The sequence below is a fragment of the Ischnura elegans genome, chromosome 7 (assembly GCF_921293095.1).
Source record: "Ischnura elegans chromosome 7, ioIscEleg1.1, whole genome shotgun sequence".
Taxonomy (NCBI): Eukaryota; Metazoa; Arthropoda; class Insecta; order Odonata; family Coenagrionidae; genus Ischnura; species Ischnura elegans.
The window spans coordinates 37,732,668-37,758,380 of NC_060252.1; positions in this window are offsets into that span (position 1 = coordinate 37,732,668).

Consider the following 25,713-nt stretch of genomic DNA (forward strand, 5'->3'; position numbering starts at 1 on the left):
GATGTTTGCAGCAGGCACAAATTGGAATCAGATTCGATTTATATATATCGAAGTTGCCTTTAATAAGCACCAGTTATGCTTCAGATGCCCTTGTGCGAACCAGGCTTACTCTCTGGTAAAAGCGTAGAAATATAAACGTAAGAAATATCTTGATCTTGACCTTTAAAAGCTTCGCAATAAGAGAACTACATTTTGAATTCAAATCCTTTTTCATTCTAATTTTCAAGGAGCTGCATTGAAATCTTTCACCCACTTTGAGTAACTTCGCTTAAATATTTGTTGTAAAAGTTATTGATTTGTTCATCAGTTCATTCATTCATCTTCGATCAGTTAATACAGCGATATATTGTCTATCGGCAGTTAAACTTCGTAGTTGGTTCTTGCCGGTTGCTATTTATTTTCAGTGACATTCCCCATCCATCTGTAATTTCTGAAGAAGATGCAATCCCTAGCCTAGTTTCCTTTTAACAAATGGCACGCAAAACAAAACCTAATGCAAGACCTCATGTTTTGGAAAATTTTATTACAACTTTTGTGTTAGAAGATTATTTCATTTCTAAAGGGTGCATAAACTGGAATATGAAAAGTCTAAAGAAAAAGAATTTCTACCACAGGAACATGGTATAAAAATTTGCCTGGGTCGCACTAGGCTTGCCGTAGGCTCTCTGTATTTATTTTTTTTCCTCGCTTATGTTTAAAAAATCGTTTAAATAATCGAAAATATTACAATCCAAATACCATAAAAATTGTGTTAAAATCATACAACGATTTATGCTAGAGATAACTTTAAAGATTTACCACTTTACCACGAGGCGGATAACAGATGTCTAATTTTTAACAATTATTTCGTATAACAGACAGCACTGCCCGTTTGAAATTCGGAAAAATGTTTAATACGTAGGTACAAATCTCATGGGACGCCAATAGCTAAAATTTATCATATGATTAAGCTCACTTCTCAGCCGCCCATCATTTCGCAAAACTTGGCATAAATATTTTGTTAAACTCAACTTTCGATTTGTGCTATTCAGATACGTAATTCCCAATTCTGCTTAAGGTTTTTCAAGAATGATCATTCACAATTTTTCCAAAGGATTTGAACTGTTTTTATCGCATGAGATGGTGAAGATATGACGATGTTTTTCGCCATCTCATGGGGGTGGGAGAAAACACGCGACCTTTGCGAAGGCAAGGGATAGCCTGAGGAAGAATTCCGTGAGACAGCGCGACTAACACAGCCTGCGAATCTTTTCCGCGGTTTATTTTTAACTCGCTCCTCTCCGCGGGACTATATATCCCCAGGGATTGAAAAAAATACCTCGTAACTTGAGTTCTAGGCACCGATGATCGCCACTGATCCGTAATCGGGCGAGAAAAAAAGTTCTCCTTCACTCCCGCGTTATCACGACATCAACCGACGATTACGCTATCGGGAACAATCGGAGCATTTGAAACGCTATTATTGCTTTGCTTTCGTTTATTCCCCTCGATACAGATCACTTAATGACACCGAGCTTCTATTCATCCCCTCAGCAATAAAACCTGTCCTTCCTACCCAACAATAACGCAATTGAACCATCATGGTAAGAAAAAAAAGTAAGTTGCCTTCGATATTCAATGCAAATTTTTTTCTGAGAATTCTGCAACGATGGTGTTTCAGATTAGCAGAAATTTCCGAAATATTCCATCTTAATTTGCCTGTTTTATTTTTAAAGTATTCTACTAGTAATTAAGGTGGGTATCCATGGGGTATTTTAGATGCTTTCTGGTAGCCTCCCCTTTCTTCGAGGACTTCCCTCTTCAATTCAATGTAAGGCCTACTCCCTTTCATTCTATCTAATAATCCTCTTCTGTTCCTCTTCCTCATTTACACAACATTCTGCCCTCTAACACTGTTTTCAACATCCCCTCCCTTATTAGTACTCCTTCCATCCATACCTTCTGTCTACTCCGCACCTCACCAAGAAGCTGCCTCTCCTCACCCACTATATCCAGCACTTCGTCGTTCCTCCTCTCCGTCCACTTCACCTTCTCCATTCTTCTCCACAGGGATCGGGTAACCTCTGAAAATTCTCTGCAACCGCCAGGATTTAAAACCGAATTTACCTGGAATATGGAAAAAAATGTTTCAGGGTATAACACCACCAATTCCTCAATGTTTCCATTCCCTAAAAAACCATTGAAGGAGAAATATTTCCTTTCGTTCTCATTGCTAAATACCCATTCTCGATCCCAGCTCTCCTGATTTTTTGGTGGCCTCGGTGGTGGAGGAGTAAAATACTCACATATCAAATCGAAGGCCTCGAGTTCGTGTCCCGCCAGGATAAATGACTCCTATCTAGGCCTTGGATGTTTATGATAGTCCATTATTGTTGATTGTTAAAAATTCCCTGCTGTAAAAGCCTTCAATGTGCTGTTTTCACGGAAACGGGAAAATAAATAAATAAATTTTAATCCAGAAAGCCAAAAGAAATCCAAAAATAAATAATAATCAAGGTAATTGTGTGGCTTTTGATGTTCACTCCATTTTCATTGTAGGTTAAACTTTCATTTTTAAGTCACTGCTTGCCTTGTAGGAGAAGATGCTGAATAATATTTCAATAACAACTTTGTTAGCAATAGTTGAGATTTAACTCGCGTCAATTTTTCATTTCTTGCCTCTTTACTTTCAATACAGAAGGCTCCCCTTCTTTCACACCTGTCTTTAATGACGCGAATGACCTCAGTTGTCTAGCAACTCCCACTGCATTCGTCGTAACTGTCACTAAGGGGCAGTTGTTTGGCTGTGATATCACAGCGTAGGTAATCAAATGGATGAATACATTAAAGTAACAGTAAAGTAAATTACGTAAAGTTTTATCCGGATCACTTCAATGGTAAGATCAACCGTGGTAACATACGAACATAAACAGCTTGAAAACACGTAACATCTTACTGCTATTGCTTCCGAATTCACCCCTACCACTGATTGCCCACTGCTGGTACAAAAGTGTGTTTTCGATCCATGGTGCTCAGTTTATTTCCAAGGTATTCACATCGAGCATGAAATCAGGCTATCTATTCACAGGGTCAGATAGCCTTAATTATACTAGTTACAGCGAGCGACTTGGGGGCAGCATTATAAGCATCACGTAAGATTATTTGCGAGGGCAATACTCTAACCGCATGTCTTGGATCAAGGGCCCTAATCCGGAAAGGACTTGGAATTAGGAGAAAAGAAATTGACGTAATTTAACTTTTAATTTTTGAACTTTTAAAGAAGTGATCAGATCATGTCGAACTAAGTTCACTTTGCAGTTCTAGCTGAAGATTGATGCGGGAAAAAATTCCTACACACCCGGAATTATAATGGAATAATCATTAAAATGGAATTCCAATGACCTTAGTAATCACAATAATTTTATATCTATTCCTGGATGGCTTAATGTTATGGGGGAAAATGTAGGAGCGAGCTTTGTTACAAGTAAGTGTAAAAAAATAAATATTTACCAATTTTTCGCCGTTAAGGTGGTTACGTAACTGTACCGTTCGTTGAGCGACCTTGACGGAGTCAATTACGCGATCAATACTTTATTTTAACAGGAGTCAGAGAAAACCCTATTTGTTTATCGAGCATTGATTTTTGTATTATTATATCTGGCATGGATTATGTTTGAAACATTGTAAAAGATAAAAAATAAGTTTATACCGAGTTGTGATCAGAGGTATCAATTGGTAACGGTAGTTCCATGGTCTCAAGCGCAATAGCGTGGGACGTTTTTATCAGTTTTCCATCACGAATGGATGCATAATAAACGTATTTTTGCATCAGTAAATCAAATTCAAGGTCACTTTCAACACATGCATCGAAAACAGCGATTTTGAAAATTGCTTTAAATTTGACGATATCTTTATTGCGTAAAGTTTTTAAGCTTGACCAATGGTAGATTCTTTAATGACCTATTGCTGCTAAAAAATGCATTTTATTTCCTTTTCTAAAGGCACACCCGAGGTCTCTTGTTGCCAAAGTGTATTCGCTTCATCCTCATCAATAAATGTTCCGTCGATGCATTAGAAAATACATGCTCTTCACGTTGATTTTTTCTTTTGTACAAAATAGCAATTGTAAGAAAAATATTGGACCATTAACCGTACGTAATTAACATTCGTAAATTGGCGTGAGTGATTTTTCCTTCTTTCACGCCTTCGAAAACTCATATTCTCTCCATTTTCGGTTTTGAATGCATATAAAAAAATTAAAGCCATATATTCACATAAAATCTTTCTATAAATATCACGTATACAGAGTTTTATTGCTAAATTTAAATAGAGATTTTACATCCATGAAACCACCTTCGATTCTCTGAAACGCTCTTCACAGTGGCGAAACAATATGCTCAATTCTAGTCATCAATAAGTTTCCCTTTGTTTTATAAAATACGAATCATATGTGCGTAGTAAAATTGCTTGCGAATTAAAAGTGCTCTCTCTGCATTAGATCACGACACGAAACTGATTTTTTTACCTTTTGACCCTCCACGGTCAAGGGAATCAGATCTCCCCATAAATTTATTGTTTGAAGTGTGCTCATTCAGCTTCGTTGGCGGTGGTGTTTAGTCCTCGACTGCTATACCTGAGGTCGCGGATTCCTGTCCTACCCAGAATAAGAAAATTACCAACGCCTTATCCTTATCAATGAAAAAAATGCAATGTTTCCATAGGATTTATTCAAACAACACGCGTTACGTTGTTACAACAATATTATCAAGTGCATGTTGTATTGTGATGTTATTGTAACAACGAAACGCATCGTGATCGAATAAATCCTATGAAAATATTGCAATGCTTCATTTAGTTAATGTTAAGAACTTCCACCACATCATGCCACGTAACATACAACGCCTTATCCTTAGTATAACTGACGATTTCAGGCTTAAATGTGAGAAACCTTTCCATAGAGGAAATGAAATAATAAACTGTGTTGGGTTCACTAATATATTTGAATACGCACGAACCGGGTTTCATAATGTAACTGTGTTATGAAACCCTGATCATGCTTTTTCAAATATATTATTATCACTATTAAAGTATTCTTCCGATTAAGGTAGGATTCAATGGAGTACTTGAGAAGAATTCTGAGATCCTCCCTCCCTATCAATCACTTCCCTCTTCAATTCACAATAAGGCCTCTCTTTCACTCATACTCTCTTTCATTTCATATGACAATCCCATTCTTTTCCTTCCTCTCCCTCGTTTTCCTAACGTTCTACCCTCTAACAAGGTTTTCAACATCCCCTCCCCGCTAAGTACTCGATCGATCCATACCTTCTGTCTCCTCCGTATCTCATCTGAAAGCTGCCTTTCCTCACCCACCATGTCCAGCATTTAATCGTTCCTCCTCCTCTCCGTCCACTTCACCTTCTCCATTCTTCGCCACACCCACATCTCGAATGCCAAATACATTAGTGAACCTTAAAAAGTTAATTCTTTCAATTTCCTTATCCTTAGTCTGGGTTGGGCACTACCTCACCTATCGAAATCAACTTACGGGCTGAATCTCTATTTGACACATACTCCGTGAAAATGCTCACAGCTCCCGTGATTTGCCTCTCCATCCAAATGAATCCCATCCCTTGTATATTTGTTAGCCATGACATTGTGCGTAGGAGTCAATTCTTTCTCTCCTCTATCCTCTGAGGAACACTCAAAACAAAATTCCCATGGCAGCCATCACATAGTACACGCTTCCTTGAAAATACGATAAAAAGCACACACGGCATTCACATAAGACGGCGGTCGTAATCCGGCCACGCGCCTTGCACTCCTTATATGTCGAATGGCGCGCGAATACTGGGGTGTGTGTGAGTTGCATTTAGGGAGAGCGTCACCACCCTCGCGCGCGAAAACTCCAGTCCGCCCACGGCGAAGGGAAAATCAAAAGAGGGTTTTTGCGGTGAGGGGAGTGCCTGCGAGAATTGAAATTCCGGGTAATGCAAAGGGAAAACGGCCAGAGGATCAAAACAGTGCCCAGATTTACTCGAATTCAGTTCTGGGGCCGGTGGAGATGGTGGAAGGGAAAATATCAAGGGACTACAGTTTTTGCTAATGAACTCTCTTTCGCTGTTTCTGGTGAGGATGATACATTTTATAAGCTTGGAAGTGAAGATAATAAGATAGATAAGCATCTCGTGAATAGAGGTCATTTTTCATTATTATCTTCACGAGAAGATAATACAAAATGTATTGACACCGATCATGGAAGGAAAAATTAGTGTATTTGCAGAAAATTGCCTGTAATATGTTTTTACTTATACATTTTACTTCCACAGTGAGAAAAAACCTGAAATAACTCTTTGCAAAAGCATAAGTTTTAGGTCACCAAAAAATACTGGTCGAGAGGGAGGTATCCGTCCTCTTCAAGAGAAGAACTTGGGGCATAGATTCCCCATCGACCCCTCCGTCTGGTCCCTAAGCCAGTTCTTACAATTTTTGTCTACCATTTGTCCCCAAAAGTACATTTATAGGTCAATCTAACCACCTTAAATTGAATACTATGGATACCAAACAGTTCTTGGCTTCTGGGCTTTATGACTGTCACAAGGTGTGGACTAATACCTCCCACAATGAATTTGGTGCCATTAGCAATCTTCTCCGCGATGTTTAAGTTGCTCATTACCTTCGATTTTTTTTATTTCATTAATGGACTCTTGTCTTGTCTATTTAATGAGTTCGCTATCTGGAGGAGGCTCTCACCCTTCAGCCCTGGAAAAGGGCTGCCGCTTCTTCTGGTCACTCTGCACAATTTTTGTCTGCCGTTTTTTTTCTTAAGGATCGTTTTTTTCGGTGATATCTAACCGACTTAAATTGAATCCTAGGAATACCAAACACTTCTCGGCTTCCAGGCTTTCTGGCAGTTACAAGGTGTTTACCAATGGCTGTCACAATTAATTTGGTAGCTTCTCCGCGATTTCCAAATCCCTCATTGATTGTTTTGACCCCCGAATGCCCCCAAAAAGTAGAGATAGAGGCATTTGGCAGCACTGTAATGGATAAAAAATTAAGTGTTTTGATAATTTTTACAATGGTTTAGGACGGTTTTAGAAGGGGTCGAATCTATAACTTTTTGTCGTTCATGTCATTCTATAACGTTTTGTCGTTCTCGTTCATACCAAACATCTGTATGAATCAGTCAGCCAGTACTTCTATTAGTACTTCCTTTCATATTTAATTTATCATTATGCAATACAATTACATAATTATTGAACCTTTTTTCAGACCTATTAAATCAAGACATATTGTCGCCAATAAATACGGCTACAATTCTGTTTAGCCCCAGGGCGTCGGAGATGCGTCGTCGTAAAGTACGAAAAGAAGGATAGGTAACAGCTTACCGGTCAAAATGACCGCAACTAAAAAAAAATATAGATGAGAAAAAAACGGCGCTTCTACTTCTTACGGTAATAATACATTTATAATTTAATGCTTTGTATGTATTTAAATGAAATTTTCACTTATTTTGGTTTATATGTTCGAAACATTCTCCAAACGACGGTAGTAACTTTAAACCTGCGTGCAACGCGGTCTGGGATTCTCAAAATCGGGGCGCGGTGAGCCTGACAGGCACATGACGGAAAAAATTCCTAAAACGCCGTTTTACGTTATACTAAAATTTACCGATCACCTACAGGATGTTGAAAATAAGTTATGCATATTTTTTTAAATTCTGAGAATTTATTTACGAGCAAAAATCGCAAGTCTCGTTTGACCCACTCAAGGGCAGGTGCACCAGAAAAACCGATGCCTGTGCCTGTCAGATCGGCCGCGCACTGCACAGGGTTAAACGGTGCACTCAAAATTAGGAATCATGCATTCTTACAGTCGCGCTATCTCGGAGGATAAACAGTTTTCCGCGATTATAAAAAAAACCAGCCGAGAGAAGTTGACATCAACTAAAGAGCTTCCTGGATTAATTTGGCGCTCCCATTTAATAATACCCTGGTGATCTCTACGGGTGATTCATGAATGAACTCTCATCTCCCAACTCGCCGCCATCTACGGTTTTTTCCCCGAGATCTCCGCCCCATTCCAGAATCCTACTCGTCGAGCACAGAGGGCGTGGGCTGTTAGGTAACCGTGCACAACAATTGAAGGCGTGGGCGCGTCGCGAGGAAGTGGGAAGCTTCGGGTTGCTTACGCCTCGCAGCAGCGCATGGGCGTCAAACCCGATGCCATCCGAGTGCCGCACTTCGTCTTACTCACCAGATGAGAAAAAAAACGCACGCGAAAAAGACCCGGCCACAATAAGGTAAAGAACCCTCCAGAGGGTAATCTACGCCCACATTCGTAAACAGCAACAAGTGCAGCGTTCTCCCCCCCCCCCCTCTAAAACGTACTTAGCACCTTGCACCGTCCTCACGTTCACGCCGGGGAAATAGATACGGAGGAAAGTTAGTCAAATTCAGGGACTCGTGGACGATAAACATTTTCGGTGACCCACTGATGGCCTCAAGGCTGTCCGGCTAACAATAAGGGAGACAGAGCAGGTCAATACGATTTTTAAAGTATTATTTTCCTACACGTAGTAAACTGCTCTTACTCAACCTTGTTTCATCCTATCTCCAAGTTGAACTTGATACATTCCAAGTTCAACTGCATCTGGCGAGATACGGCGGAACAACATGATTAATTGTTTAATATTTCGAAATCTGCCGCGTGAACGGCGATGATATATGCATGAATAACATGATAAAAAAATTCCCCCGGACATGGGAATTGGACCACGGACCTTTGGGTCACTGCGCAGACCACTATGATAATCAGGTTGTTCTCCCTCGCGATGCCATACTTGATGTACCGCGAGGACCTAACATCTAGTACCATCGGTAAAATTGCCGACAGTGGCCCGGAAAGACTAAGTCCGTGGTTCGATTCCCGGTCCAGGGGATTTCTTTCTCATGGCAATTCATACATGATTAATTGTTGATAAACTCAATGCTCAAATAAACTGTAATGAGGGAAGAAAATTATTAAATCGCTTTAACTCCCATCATCAGTACTAATTTGGCTTGATAATGACGTCATACGTGAAAACATATTCTAACAATTTTTTCCCATCGCGCAGAGTGGACAGTATAGACAGTGAACAGGTATATTTACTTCAAAATCAAGCTTTAAAGTGATTTATAAGTGCTCTTAATTAATGTATAAAATAAATGTAATATTTTTAAATTATTTGGTCAAGGCAACGTCAATAACATGTAACCAAGTAGTATATGATAAAACGATGTTGTGAGTATGATCACTTGCTAAAAATGATCAAATTTACTAATGAGCCTTATTTCCACCTAAATAATGACGTATCTTCCAAAATATTAGGGGGAAAAGCATGAAAAATTCTAATCATGTAGCATAAAATAAGAGCTATTACGTCGTATTATATACCCTCTAACACCATACGAGAGCTTTTACTCCCCGATGAACGGCAAGAACTATTTTAAGCAATAATCTACGAATTTTTTTTACGAGGACCGTGTGACCGGAGACTCGCGAATATATGAAATCCTAATTATATGAAACGGCAATTTGATAGAAAATTCTATGATTTTGCCCTGCCTTATTCCCTGTTCTTCTATAGGAGGGTCTCATAGGCACTATTAACTCATGCCCACGTGCAAAACTACTGAAATTCCCGACGAATTTCACACATTTTTACATCACAGTCGGGTGTGAGTGAACGACTGCACCGTACTTTTTCTAATTCAAAATATTACTATCAAGCAGGGGCGGATCTAGGATTTTTTCTGTGGGAGCACAAGGGTCCGACAAGCAAGGCCGGATCCAGGATTTTTTCTGGGGGTGCACCAAGGTCTGACACGCAAATGGTCTTCTCATATTTGAGATTAAAAATAACATTATAAAAACGACAACAATTACCGCACGAAATATTCTCTTTATTTTAATATGAAAGTTATTACTTAATATGAAATTAAATGATTGAGGCTCCGTAATACACAAAACAAAACGAACGTAATGTTAACTGTATTAAAAATCTTGTTTATTTTTTAAGCGTCTGCGAGGGGGTCTTACGTGTCATCGTGCCCCCCTCCCTTAAATCCACCTATGCTACCAAGCAGCAAGGCATTAAAGGAGTTTTTTTCGGATGCCATCCCGGTCGGCACCTTGGTGAGAGTTCATTGAAGATTTAAGAACTCGTCACGCGTCGGAAGAACGACTTCTCTCCCTACCCCATCGACCTCTTCCCCTCCTGCCTTATTGGTGTCTCCAAGAGGAGGAGTGTGAATCATCCACCAGCCTCCTCTCTCTCTCCATCTCCATTTAAAATCTCCGCTCCGTATTGCACGCGCCATTCCAACCCTAATTCCCCCTACTACGACCTCGTATTCATCTCACTCCAAAGCCCAGTTCACGTAAGACATTGGATTCACTGAACGCTTCATTTGGAGCATGAGTAATTACGAATTACACTCGTTAGAATGAGCTCTGGGAATAATTACGTGAACGGCGCGAGGAAATGCATGAAATAGCGCACAAGTTTAACTGAATGGAATGATCAATTTTATCGATAGACTCCGTTAAAAATATTTGCATGAAATAAATAGCGTGGTTCGAATCTATCTTAAAAAGTTATCCCCAATCTTCGGGCGAAATAAGTCTCATTGTAAATTGTACTCCCATTTGAATCTCAATCGGTAGCTGGAATGAGGATAGCTTTTTATACTCGAACGATTTAAGGAAACTCACGAAATAGCGTAAAAGTTTTACAAATGGAAATATAACTTTTATCACTTGGTACCAATAAAAATATCTTAATGAAATAAATAGTGTGGACGAAATAAGCTCGATTGTAAATTGTATTCCCATTTAAGTGGTAATCAATGAGATACAAGGAAATACTTTAAAAAATAGCCTATGCATGAAAATTCTAAATATTATCATTGAGCATTTCCAAAAACGTCCCAATAGGTCAATTCACCTTCAATCTCACAATCAAAAACAACTTCGAGCTTCGTGCATACTTAAACGATAGCGGTAATTTTTACGTGTACATTATTTTGACATTTCCTACGTTAGTAAAAATAACTTCCCCTGAATAGAAAATGTTCGAAAATAGGAAAATTTCTGACCCACGAATTCGAACTGAGTTTATCAAAACAGGCCATTCGCTTCACTCTGCGCCAAAAGATTTTCTCACTCTCATAACTCCGTGGAAATTTTTGTGGAAAAGAGCATGCTATCTTGTGTCATGCAACAATCAAGTGAGCATACCTCCGTAAAGGGTGAATTGTATCTTAGTCTGCAGAATCGACCATCGGGATAAATAATATACGATTGATACAACCATTCGATACGAGAATTTCCGACAATAATGTGGAGAACAGCCATTATTATTATTTTAGTATTCTACCGATTAAGGTCGGTTTCCATGGAGTACCTGAGAAGATTTCTGAGATCCTCCCTCCCCATCAACCACTTCCCTCTTCAATTCACAATAAGGCCTACTCCCTTTCATTCTATCTAAAACTCTTATTCTGTTTCCTTCCTCTCCCTCGTTTACCTAACATTCTGCCCTCTAACACCGTTTTCAACATTCCATCCCCGCTAAGTACTCGCTCCATCCATAACTTTTGTCTCCTCTGTATCTCATCTAAAAGCTGCCTCTCCTCACCCACCATGTCCAGCACTTCTTCGTTTCTCTTCCTTTCCGTCCACTTCACCCCCTCAATTCTTCCCCACACCCACTTCTCTAATGCCACCACTCTTCAAGAACTGCCATAAACATATTTTATCGAACGCGAACAGGAAAGAGGATCGAGAATTGAGGACAATTGCATTAATGCTCATTTTTTAAAATAAATGAATGATCACTTATATCACTAAAGGTTTCCGCCCACTAAATATAATGAAAAAAAATGAGGTTGAAGATAGCATGCATAACGTATGCTGTTCCAAGAAATCACAACGGAATGGAAAGTGGATTTAAACGAGGGAAATTTGCATCTTCCCGAAAAAAAAATCGGGAATGGGAACAGGCGTGGGTGATAGTATCAACGGTTTGTCGAGCCTACAGAAACCTATCTCAGCACTTAAGCTACCTTTGATAATGTATGCTTTTAACTAGACTCCAAAAGTAAGTACCGATGAGAGGAGATTTTGGCAGGCCATAAAAATGGATGGAAAAGAGAGAATGGATGAAAAAAGAGAGAATTTTATCTCGGTTGACACTCCTCTTACCCCCTTCCCCCATTTTCTATTGACCATTCTCTTCCTCCAATTAAAATTTTATAAATGAGCTCGCACCCTGTGTTTCACCACCTTGATAATTGCATAGTTTGTCGTAACCTGGATAGGTAAATAAAAAATCTGAGAACTACACTTATCTACATTTGTCTATGATTATGGTACCTCCTTAATCCAAACTAAGGGATACTGCGATGGTCAGCAGTGACGCTTCCCGACAAAATAGATAAAAAATCCTTTTAGCTCACTCATTCAGAAATTCAATTTGTAGGCTACTTTGGTTGGAGAGTGTAGAGCTCACCCCGAAATAAACAATAGGCTTGTGATTTTCACACATTCAGGGTAAAGGGATCATCTACTTTTTCTTGCACTTAGAGGATAGTTTCACCCGGGAACTGATCGATCAGCTGCCAAGTTGTCTACCTACTATACTACCACGTTCTCCCTCAAAGTTACCTCCTCTAACCTTTGAGTAAAAGAGCACGAAACAAGGCCGAGGCTGCGACTGGGAAATCAAAATACGATCGCGGCCCGATCACATAACCGATTGGGATTGGGCTTTTGCCTTTTATTCCCATTCAATAGCAGCACCGGCCGTGACCCGGGAGGGAAGAGGCTGGCGCGTCTAGACGGGATCTAACACACAGCCGGCACGCGGGCAGCACGTATAACGCACGCTTCACGAACGAAAGTAAACAAAGTGGACCGAGTGAATCACGAGTACAGCGAAGAATGAGCTCGTTATAGTGGCCACTCCTTCATAGCGAAATTCATAGGTCGAATGCATTCTTTCGATCGATACCAAATGGTAATTCACGGCTGAAAAATTTACACTTTGAGTGCTAATGACGTAAAACTACGTTCTCGCAAGACTTTGTGGTACTGTGTGCAACGTAATATTGCGTTTATTTAAATTTGATCGTCTTTTATAATTCCGCCGTAATATTACGGTCGCTAAAATTGTTCTTTAGACTAATAAGTGCACAGAAAAGACATTAAATGGCAGAGTCTTAGATATATTAGTTTTTATTTCAACTTTCTATAGAATTTTGTAAAATTACTACAAATTTCTAAAATTTGGGGAAAATTCCCAGCACTGGATTAAGGAGCTAGCGCAAACAGTGTTAAACACTTCGATATAAACCACAGTTATGTTTTTTGTTCACCGGGCGCTTTCAACATATACAGTCAGAGGAATAAATGATCACTATCATAGTCTTTCAACTCTAAGATTGGTTTAGGAAGGCGAGTCTAGAGCTCACCCCTGACTAAGCCACGGAGTTAGAATTTCACGCACTCAGAATAGTGGAGCCAGTAACTTTCCTGTAGCCATTTTGCATTCCCGGGGATTCTAGGCTTGGGGTGTCCAAAAGCTTCACCCAGGGCATGAACTGAGGACCCTGCGGTCGAAAGGCAAGAGCTAACCACTCGGCTATCACGACGTGTATATGCTGTGGATGGTGTAAACATATAGATGACAGATGAAGAGGAGGAATTCTAGGATTTACGATAACTTCGATCCTATCGCGGGGAACAAATATACGAAATATATAGGGTATAAAGTGAAAACTTATTAAAGCTCACCAAATACTTCTAAATTCTAATAGAGGTAAATTAACGAAATTATATCATGCAGAAAAAGCATAATATCTATCTGCGCTTGAGCAGAAAAATTTTCTGACTGACTTATTCATCGACGTGTAACGCAAACCGCTTGAGGGAGAAATATAAAATTTGGAGTACAATCCAAACTGCGGAGAACAGACGAATCAGTAAATTAGAAGTGGAAAATGAAATAGATTAAAGAATAATTAAAGAAAACGATAAGTCAAGAATTTTAACCTCCATATCGTGCAATAAATGTCTTCTTAACCCACCCAACAAATGTTGGTGGCTATTAAGAATTACCCATTCGGAGGCCACAGAAAGGCAAGGCGGCCATGAGTCTACTGCTGACAACCTTCTTACACGAAGATCCGAAATAAGAAAACTGCTGAATTTTGCTGTTAGCTACATTTAAACAATATATTTACTTTCACCGATAGTTTTTTACGATTCAACAGGTACTTTTTCTTGGTACGGCCAAATGATTTTCAGCAAAAATATGAATTGAATTTTTACTTTTTTATTTGAATTTAGATATTTCTTACCCATTTTCGAACATCATGGTCCATAAATTGTGGGTGAACATTTTTCTTCGTGCATTAGCTCAAGTGCGCTCAATATTTTACTCCCTTCTACGTGGGTCTGAAATGTATTATTTAGAATCTTGACTTCCTCTTGCTAATGGCGCTTTCCCTGGAAGGAGAATCAGTAGGAGTGAAGACAGTCGCGTGCGATTCGTTCCAGTATTGGAGGTAATTTCTTTACGAGAGAAACGTTGATGGATCTCATAAAACATTCAATTTATATGTCATCGCCAAACTTTAATTTTAGTGGGCTAATCTTAATACGAATTAAGTCTCTCCATGGCTTTAGATACGCTTGACTCGTGGGCGGAAATGCAGCTGAATAAAGACATAAGCTATTATGTCGAAGATAACTTTATCTTCTGGAGTTTCCCGTTTAGTACGTTGACGATTTGGTGGTCATTATATATGAAATAGCCGTATGCAATATGAATATAATTGTATGTTAAGTACTTTTTTGTATTCTTAACTCATTTCATAGTTTCATAAGTAATGTTGACACTAAAAAAAACATCCAGCATATTTTATATCCCAACTAAATGTATCCTCTTTTCGGACAGAACGGGATAGTAAGTTTATTCTCGCCGCTATTTAGAGAGGAAGGGTTTAGCGGCAAAATTCATGCAGAGTTGAGTAAATTTTGCGACGATGCCTCATTAAATAAAGAAAAAAGTCCTGTACAATGGCACTTTATTTCCCTAGGGTGCAAGAGCGTTGCGGGAAGCAAAATTTTCTTACATGAATCTCATATCATGCGTTGAGTAATTATTAACATCTTCAGTGTGTATCTATTGGGTAAATAATTTAAATGTTACGTTCTCGTCAATCCATGGAGGAAACCGCCTTACATGCCCATTATTTTTGCTGAAAATCACTTGGCCGTGCCTAAAAATGTTGAATTGTTAAAAAACTATCAGTGAAAGTAAATATACATTGTAATAAAAAATAGGGAAACTGAAGCATTATTCTAACTGAATAAATTTTTTTTTGCTATAAAACCAGAACAAAGGATTCTACAATTAAAACTCATTTCACCCGTGGCACCATTAGAGAAGTGAACTGATACCACCAGCTATTTTCTTAAATACTAGCCCCATCACGCTGATATCGACGATAATTTTTAAGGCGTTTTTCTAAGACCCCTCTTTTTAAAGGAATAAAACCTGGTGTTGACGCCTAAATTATTCCCCATTAAAAGTGTACACACCAGGGAATCGAACAGCGTGATTAATTTTGCGATAGCTTACCCGACCGAAAACAAGGATCCAGTTCTTAGAGTTGGGTGCGATTTTTCGTAAGAATCCAGGAATTTTCAAAACAAATTCGAGAAATTCTCAATTTATGACTGTCTATCCCAAGCAGAGTTACACCAATTAAAGGAGTTGTGAACCAGAAGAAGCTTTTTTCGTAGTTTCAAGTCCAAATTAAATAAAGTTAAATTGTTGTGAACTAGGCTGTATCTATTCAGCCCCTACTTGATCAACCTCTGATTGGAAAGTGTCAACAAGATTACGTAGATGGTCACTCAAATAAAATAAAAAAGTAAATTTTATACAAATTAAACTAAACAACACACAATATATTAGTTAGAAATATATTTTCAGCATATAATTTAATCTGTTGGACGGTCGGAGAGCCAATATTGATATTTATTTGTGCATAAGAATATGAGAACTGCAATTATGGAGAGAGTGAAAAGGATTCATATGTATTTCAAGATGAAAGAGTCGATCGAGTAAAAAGACACTTTATATATTAATGGTCCGATTAAAAATTCTACTTCAAACGAAAGTCACCTTAACGGTATTTTATTGCTCTAATTCGAGAAAATGAGCTACTTGCAAAATAGGGGTTGGACCGCACTACGTACGCTAAATGTTATTGCCCCAATAAATTGATGCCGATAAATCCACAGATCGCTCCAATAAATTTCTGGAATAATTCCTCGTGGTTACGGATTTTCTGGAATTGGTACGCACAATAATAATAAAACATATTACGTGCAGCTGCATTAATGTAACATAAAATAGAATCGACACAGCTCTCTTCGCCCACGATAACGCTGAATTAGTCACGGTAAAAGGAACCGCTGAATCTATCACTGTCTAGTGCCATCCGGGAGAAAAGTGACCGGCCATTAAAGAACCTATACAATCGATGAAACGGCTGAAACGCTACAAACATGGATGCATTTTGCAGACCGAGCATCTGTTCGTTACTTCAATATATGAGGATAAGTCACTCAAGCGTGAATGGCCGTAATTTTGATCCATTATCGCATCAACCCCCTCACTTCCTTTCGTGCTCACGAAGACGTGTGGGTGTAGTAGGCCAAGGGAAATGCCCACATCTCGTTACCTGAGGACCGAGTGATCGTGAGAATCAACCTGATTCTATTACGATGCTACAACCCTTGCACTATAACGACGGATTAGGTTTTGGGAGAAATATTGTAGACTCACGCATCAGCTAATAAAATCAATTCATTGCATTAGGGTAGTAAATTTTCCAGTTTAAATAATTCATCAGTTAGTCAAGGGAAAGGTCATCACCAGTATGACGCAAATATAGGGGGGGCGCAATATAATAATATCATGCACATACAAGCATAGGCGGATCTAAGGGGGGGGCAGAGGGTCAGGTGCCGACCCCCCCCCCCCAGACGCTTAAAAAATAGACATGATTTTTAATACAGTTATCATTACGTTCGTTTTATTTTGTGTATCAGGGAGCCTCAATCATTTAATTTCATATTAAGTTATAACTTTAATAATAAAATGAAGAGAATATTTCATACAGTAGTTGCTGTATGTCATTTTTAATCTTAAATGAGTGGTTAGGAAGCCAAGGGGTACAAGTGATTTCTTTTTTCTATACACTGTTAGGTACAGAAATTAGGTATAGAAAAAAACTAGATGAATTATATATTTGATTTAGTGCATTTGATTTTCCACTCGATGTCAGCACAGAAGAGAGACTCACTCATATCCCTTGGCAGCCAATCTTCGTATATTTCTTCTAACAATCTAACTTTGCCGAACTCTGTTGAGAAAAAAATCACTTGGCTTCTCACGTCCTCAAATATGAGAAGACCTGTCAGACCCTTGTGCCCCACCAGAAAAATATCCTGGATCCGCCCCTGCATAGTGGGTGTTTCTGGAGGAATCTGAAATAATTCAAGAGGTGGTAGGGGGAGACAATTGTATGCATTTTTTGTCCATAAACATGGTCTTTAACTCCTTAGTTACCGAGATATAGCAACGCAAACATTCTTTGAATGCTTTAAGCTGAAAACTGTTTTTCTTGAGTATCCAGCCATTTCCACATATTATTTAATGCTTTGGATATTTAAGGACATTGAATAACTAAGGGTGGACGAAATTTTTCGAGTATAACTGTCTGAAAAAATTAATTTCAAAATGGGTGAGATTACGGAATTGTATCGTCGATACAGTATATTCCGAGAAAATGTATTAAAATTTGATTAATCGTATAAGTAAATACAAAATATGGTATTATGTTCTTTTATTATATAATTTTATTACAGTTACATAACGAAAAGTTTGCAATATAAAAATAGACAAGTAATAAAAGTATATGACACGAAATCATATTAAAATTGGCCTACTGGTTTTAAGTAAAGATTGGGGTCGTACAGATATTAAAGCGACAATGTGAATTTAAGTACTGTTTGCAACGAATTTATTGCTCTTCAAGTCTATAAATTCAACTCTTTTAGGAGGTAACTCCAATGAAATTCACGTACACCCGCGTCCTTATTCACTCCATGATGATATCTTTTTTTTTTAAGATGAAGGCTCTGGTACTGTGATATTAAGCCCTTAAACAAATTTAAGATTTTTGCCCAATTAAGGCAAGGCAAGTCATTCGCTTGCTATATTTAAACGTGGATATCCAGAGATAACAGTGGTTTAAAAACTCCACGGTGTCCTCAGCGGTGAACTCTCAAGGAAGGCGGCTGCGAAATTTCGGGATACAAATCTTGGAAACTAGGGCGTCCACCAGGAGACATTAAACGCATGCCCATATGCGGAGGTCGTGGAAAAATTATCACGTTGATAAAATTAAAGGTCGGTCTATTGAAAATATTAGCAATCAATTAACCGCAGTAAGATTTAATATATAATATGGTATTTCCTGGAGTATAGGTCATTTATACAAAAGTTAGCAGCCAACGTTTTGATTTATTTTCTTAAATCATCTTCAGGGCTATGTTAGAAAAAGTGTGAAACAATATAAAATACAGAGAATAAGACGATACACAATATTTATACACAAAAAAGGAACAATTGGGTTTTTGCAATACCTTAGAAACAAAACATCAATAAATATGTTCAAAGTTTAGAGGTATGTCAAAAATTTTTGTATATTCCATTCTGTTCTTATATATATGTTTATATATACATATTTCTTTAAATTATATTGTATTAAAAAAACCAATTGTCCCTTTTTTATGAATAAATATTGTGTATCGTCTTATTCTCTGTATTTTATATTGTTTCACACTTTTTCTAACATAGCCCTGAAGATGATTTAAGAAAATAAATCGAAACGTTGGCTGCTAACTTTTGTATAAATGACCTATACTCCAGGAAATACCATATTATATATTAAATAAGGTCAAGAAAAGAAAAAAAAAATAATAGTAAGATTTAAGTTCACTTAAGGCCGATGTGGGAAAAAGTTAGCTATAAATTATCCTTAGAGGCACTCAGCGTGAAATTCCAATAGGTACCCATAAGTCAATACGCGGCGCTCATTGTAAAAATTAATATGAACCCTAGTAACGTTAACGGGTAAGTCACATTGGGGATGGACTGACTTTGATTGAGTGTGAAATTTTTTTACCGTATGGTGTCGTGGTCATTTGTTTGTCCTAGTCGTCAGCGTTAACCCTGGTAAAGTTAACGGGTAAGTTACAGTCGGGATGGACTTGTTTCGATTTTATGTGAAATTTTTTGATCGAACAGTGTAGTATTCAATTTATTCGGGCGAGTTTCTTTCGAGTTTTGTCAACTTAAAACGTGAATCACGGTAGAAGATATTTCGAGAAGAAAAATAACATGGATATGAATGGAAAAATAACATATTGTATACAGAATATGCTCCTGCTCCGGAATATGCATCAACGCAGCTAAGGAAGAACTCAACTAAATATTAATAGTATCAACAGCAGCTCGCTTTAAGTTCTAAGAACGTATTTATTATTTTTAAAGCCCCTAATCCATAAAGCTAATTTTTCACTAAGCATTTGATTTACTTTTTCGCGATTTGTTTGAATAAACTGACCTTGACTCCAAAAAAACATGAAGAATCTGGGAGTAGCTAACTCGTTCGGTGACACCTCAAAAGCCTAAATTAAGTGCTGTCTATTCGGAGAGGTCACAGCTTTCTTTTCTGCCTTCCTTCAAACGACCACCATAAGATGAGTCATAAAACAGGGAACAAGAATTAAGAAAAGTGACAGGCTATATTAGGTCTTCAAAGTTGGTTTCAATTTTTGAAAACATGTATTAACATCAAATGGTGATATTATATTTCAAAATAATTTCGATAGTGAATGGACTGAAACACCAATTTTCTTTCGTAGTTGATTGTGTCAAATGCACGGCGAAGACGAGGAGTGACACTGGGAAGGTCTTGTTCATGGCCACCACGTTGTTCGTAGTTGTTTACACTTTTATGAGCGATTCAAAGTACGACGTCACCAACTCATGGCAATTGGACGACAACGTTCGCATTTCCTAATTTCTAATGGTCGAATAGGGAAGATTTTTTTCGTTGTAACTTATCTTCCCCCTTCAGTCAACCAATTTATTTCGACGCATTACGATTTCAGGTCTGAGCGAACGACCTCATTAACACCAAGACGGTTAATTCTTCTGAAAATTGCCCACGATTTATTACAGACAAGCAAAAACCTTGACGCGATTCCATCAACGACACCCCATAACAAAATATCCTTTTTGATCTCGGACTCTAACGAGCAAGGGCGCCGCTTCCTTATAATGAGTTTGTTTCCAGTTTATATGATATTTCGCCGTCATAGGCCAAAACTGCAAAAGTTAGCAGTGGTATTGTACAACAGAATTTCACAGGAGCGTTGTAATTGATATTATTGATTGGCATCACTTTCGCTTTAACTTTTCGCTTCTTTAACTAAGAATACTGTGTTAATTTCTAACAAGATATTGAATCATTGAAGGACGCTTTCCAATGGATTGGTTTCCCACAGTGAACAGATACGGTGAAGATCGAGTTCTCATGTTTTTTGTCACCTTGCTTTCATCACCATATCGATTGACCTCACCTTAAACGACTCAAAACTTCCAAAGTAGGCTTTATTTACGTCTTACTCACGGGCGATTCCTTTTTAATTGCTCAATTTAATGTCAGTGATTAAATATTCACATTGCCTTACCTTCGAACAAGAACTTTTCTGGATAATCGGCACGCGCCATAATATTGATAGAAGGTTAAGTTGTCCAAAAGATGGCTTTTTTATCACCGAATTGCTATTTGAATTAATGAATATCATTAAAATCAATTCACATATATTTTGGAATAGATGCCTAAATAAATTTCGTTATAATTTAATATTACAATACATTGCGTTTTAAATGTGCCTACGCTACCGATATTTTGAATTTCTTTCGAAATAAACCTGTATTAATACACTACCAGCCGATAAATCCATTTTATGGAAGAGTTTTTTGCAAGAAATAACGTACTTTAATTCTCTTTGTTACTACATTAACTGAAGTTGAAGCGCAGAAAAGAATTACAATAAAGGAAACTTGTCAATGATAATTTATCGATATAAACGGGCAAATACTTTTGAATCTTCCTCACATTGTCTTTCATCTGAATCCTTAATGGATATTGCTCCCTCAAATAACACGGATAGAAAAATAGGTTATAGATTGATGGAAAAGTAGCCGAAAAATAGCCACGAAATATACAAGAATGTCGCGCAATTACGTGATCTATAAGATTTGCCTGATGGTACTACATATTGTCATGACGATTTTTTTAATATTATTAGTCCTCCTACTGTAGTCTAATTAATTTCTGAATGGGAAAAATATTGCACTATTTTAATTTAAAATTCTTTTTTTTTCATTAATTTCGTTTACCAAAGATTTGGTAAGGAAAAGGTTTTAGCTGGTAATTCACAGAAAAAAATCAAAATTGGTCGTCTTGCACAAATTTTGTTCATCTTTAACCTCATGTATATTTTTAACGCATGGGCACAGGAAAAAACAACTGGGAGAGTGATGCAAAATTTGGTTGAGAATTTTTATGGAAAGTTTCAATTTCCTAGCTAAAACAAAATGTTTTTGAAGTTTTGGCTAACATTTATAGATTTCAGACCACTGTGCCGGAGGATGGCTGCGGCTTCCCAAGCCTATATCGGGCAAGATGGTAAGCATACCGAAGCACTATTCCAGCTATCAGGATTCACAGAAATCGAAAGGACAAGATGACCCGAATACGACTGTTCAAAAATTTGCAAATTTATCAGTGAATTATGAGGAGATTTAGACGCCAAATCCTTAGAAGTTTGCTATGAATACGAAAAGCACAACGTAAGAGTTTTTTGCAAGAAATAACGTAACGTATAATACTGGAATGATGATGAAATTGAAATAATATCCAACAATCAAGCAAATACAATTTATTGCAATAAAATGTACTTCCTAGTTCGGCAAAATGTTTTCATTTTAGCCGCTCGAAAATTTAAACATTCACGTTCGGAAAATAGGAGCTTATCAATTTCGGAATAGGGGATGATAGGACCTAATTCTAACACTCTCGCACCATGAAAGTAGGAGAGATATTTAAAAACTGAAATCATCGAAAATCGCGCAAATTACTGGCCAAATTCAGAATAGATTTCAGAATTTGTACGTCTAACATCTTTTCAATTTGAAAAATTCAATGGCAATCAAGTAATGCAGGTGACCTCAACATTCGAACAATTTTACGTCCACGTGTCTCTAATTTAAATGGCAAAGAAACGTCAACGTTTTATTTCATCTCGATTTAATGTCTAATACCTTTTTAAATTTAGTGGACCCAATGGCAGTCAGATAAAGGAAGTTACCTTAATAGTCGAAAAAATTTACAACCACGTATCGCTAATTTAAATGGCGAAAAGACCTCAACGTTTTATTTTTCCACCTCCATCGAAGATGAAAATCAAGTTCAGAGACGACGCTCCGACTAAGGATCGACGATCAGGCGTGCCAACATGACGAGATTGCAAATTTGTTCTGTGACACCCACTCTCGACCCCCAAACCACTCACCGTATACGGAGTGAACCTCCCTCCCAGCAATTTCTTCCCTCCATCCGTCCACCCGCCCTCCCGTTACACCCTTCGCAGACACCACCTCCGCGTCCTACTCAACGGCCGCGGCGTTGAACACGTGGGCGTCTTGGGAGCGCGGAATCTTCTCGAAGCGATAATCTCTCCCCGAGTCTCTCTCCCGCAGTGAGGCGATCCGCGATTAGAGCAATCATTTTTAGGTTTCCTCCCCTGAACACTTAGGACTGGAACGAAAAAAGGAAAAAAAACGATCCTCACATTAATTCTAAACAACAGAACTAAAGGAGGCTACGTAGTGTCAATAGCTGAGGCCAACAATGAAACCTCAATCAGCATTATGAAAGGAAACGGAAAGAGTTAGACAAAAAACGCAAACAAATCAAATCGTATTTATTTGAAATCTTACACTTCTCCTTCTTTGTGATTGTTAAATGAAATGGGAATGAAATGTATAATCGAAATAAACAGTTTGAAAAATACGGTATCGTCGTACTTAGCCAATCAGATCGATCACGAGATCGCGGCTTTTGCCTTTCAATCTTGGTCCTATTTGCAGTAGCAGAAATTCTCTGATGGTATTTCAAGAGGAATCTACAATAGGTACTTCAGGAGGTGGTAGGGATCATGGTACACAACCCATGGTAGTGTTGGGAAATTTGAAGTATTTTTGTCCATAAACATGGGGTTGCAACTTCTTAGTTACTAAACTATGGAAACGAAAATACATTTGGATGTACTTTACAGTTACTATAAAAACGGTTTTTCTTCAGTATCCACTCTTTTCGACATTTCATTTAATACTCAGGATTTTTAAGCACATAAAAGTAATTAAAATAAAAAATGTGCAATTATAACTACTTGAAACGATTATTGTTTGAGCTTAATAAAACGATTGCGCAATCTCACCCATTTTGAGGTTAATTTCATATAATTTTTTATACTCCATGTCATCCTATAAAAACAATTAGAAATTCAATACGATTAATTTTTACGAAGTATTGTGGGAAAAGTAGCATACTTCTTTTACTTCATTAAGAGAACAATCGGCTACATTTAAAATGATTGAGAATGGTGGAAATTGTTCAAATTTAGAGATTAGTTATTAATACATCCATGGGTAATTCATAATTGCCGATTTTTTTTCGTTTGCCAAGCAAGTTTTCTAGAAAACTCTAGCAAAGCATGAGCTGCGTAAATTAAATGATTTTTGCTTACAGTCTTAGCGGAATAGTTTCACAGGTTTCTATAAGAGGAAACTGTTGTGTTTCTCGAAAACGCTCAACTTCAGCTCCGAATGTTGCAATGGATACTTTGATTTTTAATCACCACAAACATGGGTATGCGAATGGTATAAAACAAAAGAAGGAATTGTTTTAAATTAAAAAATGACGTGCGGAACGCACAGGGCACACAATATGGCAACAAAATCGAATAAATGTTCTAAATAAACTCCCCCGTGAAGTGGTAAGCATTAAGGAAAAATAAACCTCGCACTAACCCATGAACACGCTATTAACACTCCCTAAAATAATTTAGTCTTTTCTATTACCCGAAACGTCCTTCAAAGAAAGAATTATTAATTATTGCGATATGAATAGGAAATTATGGTCTTCACGAGACTAAAGGTTCATTTCCTGGAGTCTGGATAATCAAAATAATTTTAAATGGATATTTACTCAACCTACGTGTTCATGCATTGGAGTGCAAAACATTTTCCATCTCAACCAGCAGCATTAATGCATGTATATCTTAAAAATATGCATTTTTTTCATTTTAGTGAAAATTTAACACAGCCAATGCACGACAGATGAAGGTAATTAAGTACGTTTAACTGAACATATATTTTTAACACCGTGTTTGACCAAAAAAGGAAGTTGTTTTCATAAATCTGTTAGCCACTAGGCTCCCTCTATTCCTATAAGAATAAACGTAAAAAATAAATGCTATTGTTTCAAGCAGTAACGTTAACTATCTCACTCATCTACTCTACTATGGTACTCTTCGTGAGCACCTTCAGTCGAAGTTACTAACGAAAGTACCCTCTGTAATATCTATGGCTATAGAGAGTCGAATCCGACTTCGTAATTCGATGGTTGGACATTTCTTAGAACATCATTCAAGCAATATTAATACCTATTAGATAAGAAATTTCAAAACTAAAACGAGAGAAATCGAGTCTTAAAACAGCGTCCTCCATTCCAAACGACCTGTAAAACCAATACGAGGGAGTTGACTTTTGCAAGATCAAAGATTAATGAGGTCTGCGCTTATTCCATCTGCGAAATGTTCATTCCCGGCAAAGATTCATTCGAATAACCTGAAGAATAAGCACATTCCGCTATAACCTCGGTTCCATTGACTAAAAAAGGAGGTTGTTTTTATAAATCGAAAGGCACCACGCCCTCTTTATTCCTATACGAATAAATACTCTGCATAGCCTGACGTAACCTATTTCAATGCATTTGAATTCCAGTAGTATAAGTTGGAGTTAGTTCCATGCGACCACGGCCAAAGTCACGGAGTAATATTTAATTTTTAAGGTCACATGATAACAAAAGTCGAAGATTAGTGTTTGAAATCATGTAATAGAGGCTTGCAGAAAAGTATGAGTACCTACTTTATGCCAAACATGAGTGTCAAAAACACATAAGTCACTACGTGGAGCTGATTCAGAAGAGCAAATTCAAGCAAGCCACAGTTTTGGATAAAAAGTCAAAGTAGATTTTTAGCACTGGAAAAATATTTATATCAGGATTAAATGGAAAAATAACGACTAAATGTCCAAAAAAACAGTATCGCTACCGAAAGTCTCTGCAATACGACAGATTTTGGGAATTCTTTGCAATACAGTTTATTATTTGCTTTCTCTTTAACCACGTTGCACACTGTAACGGGGTTTTCAATAAAAAAAACACTGAACGAGAATATTAATTT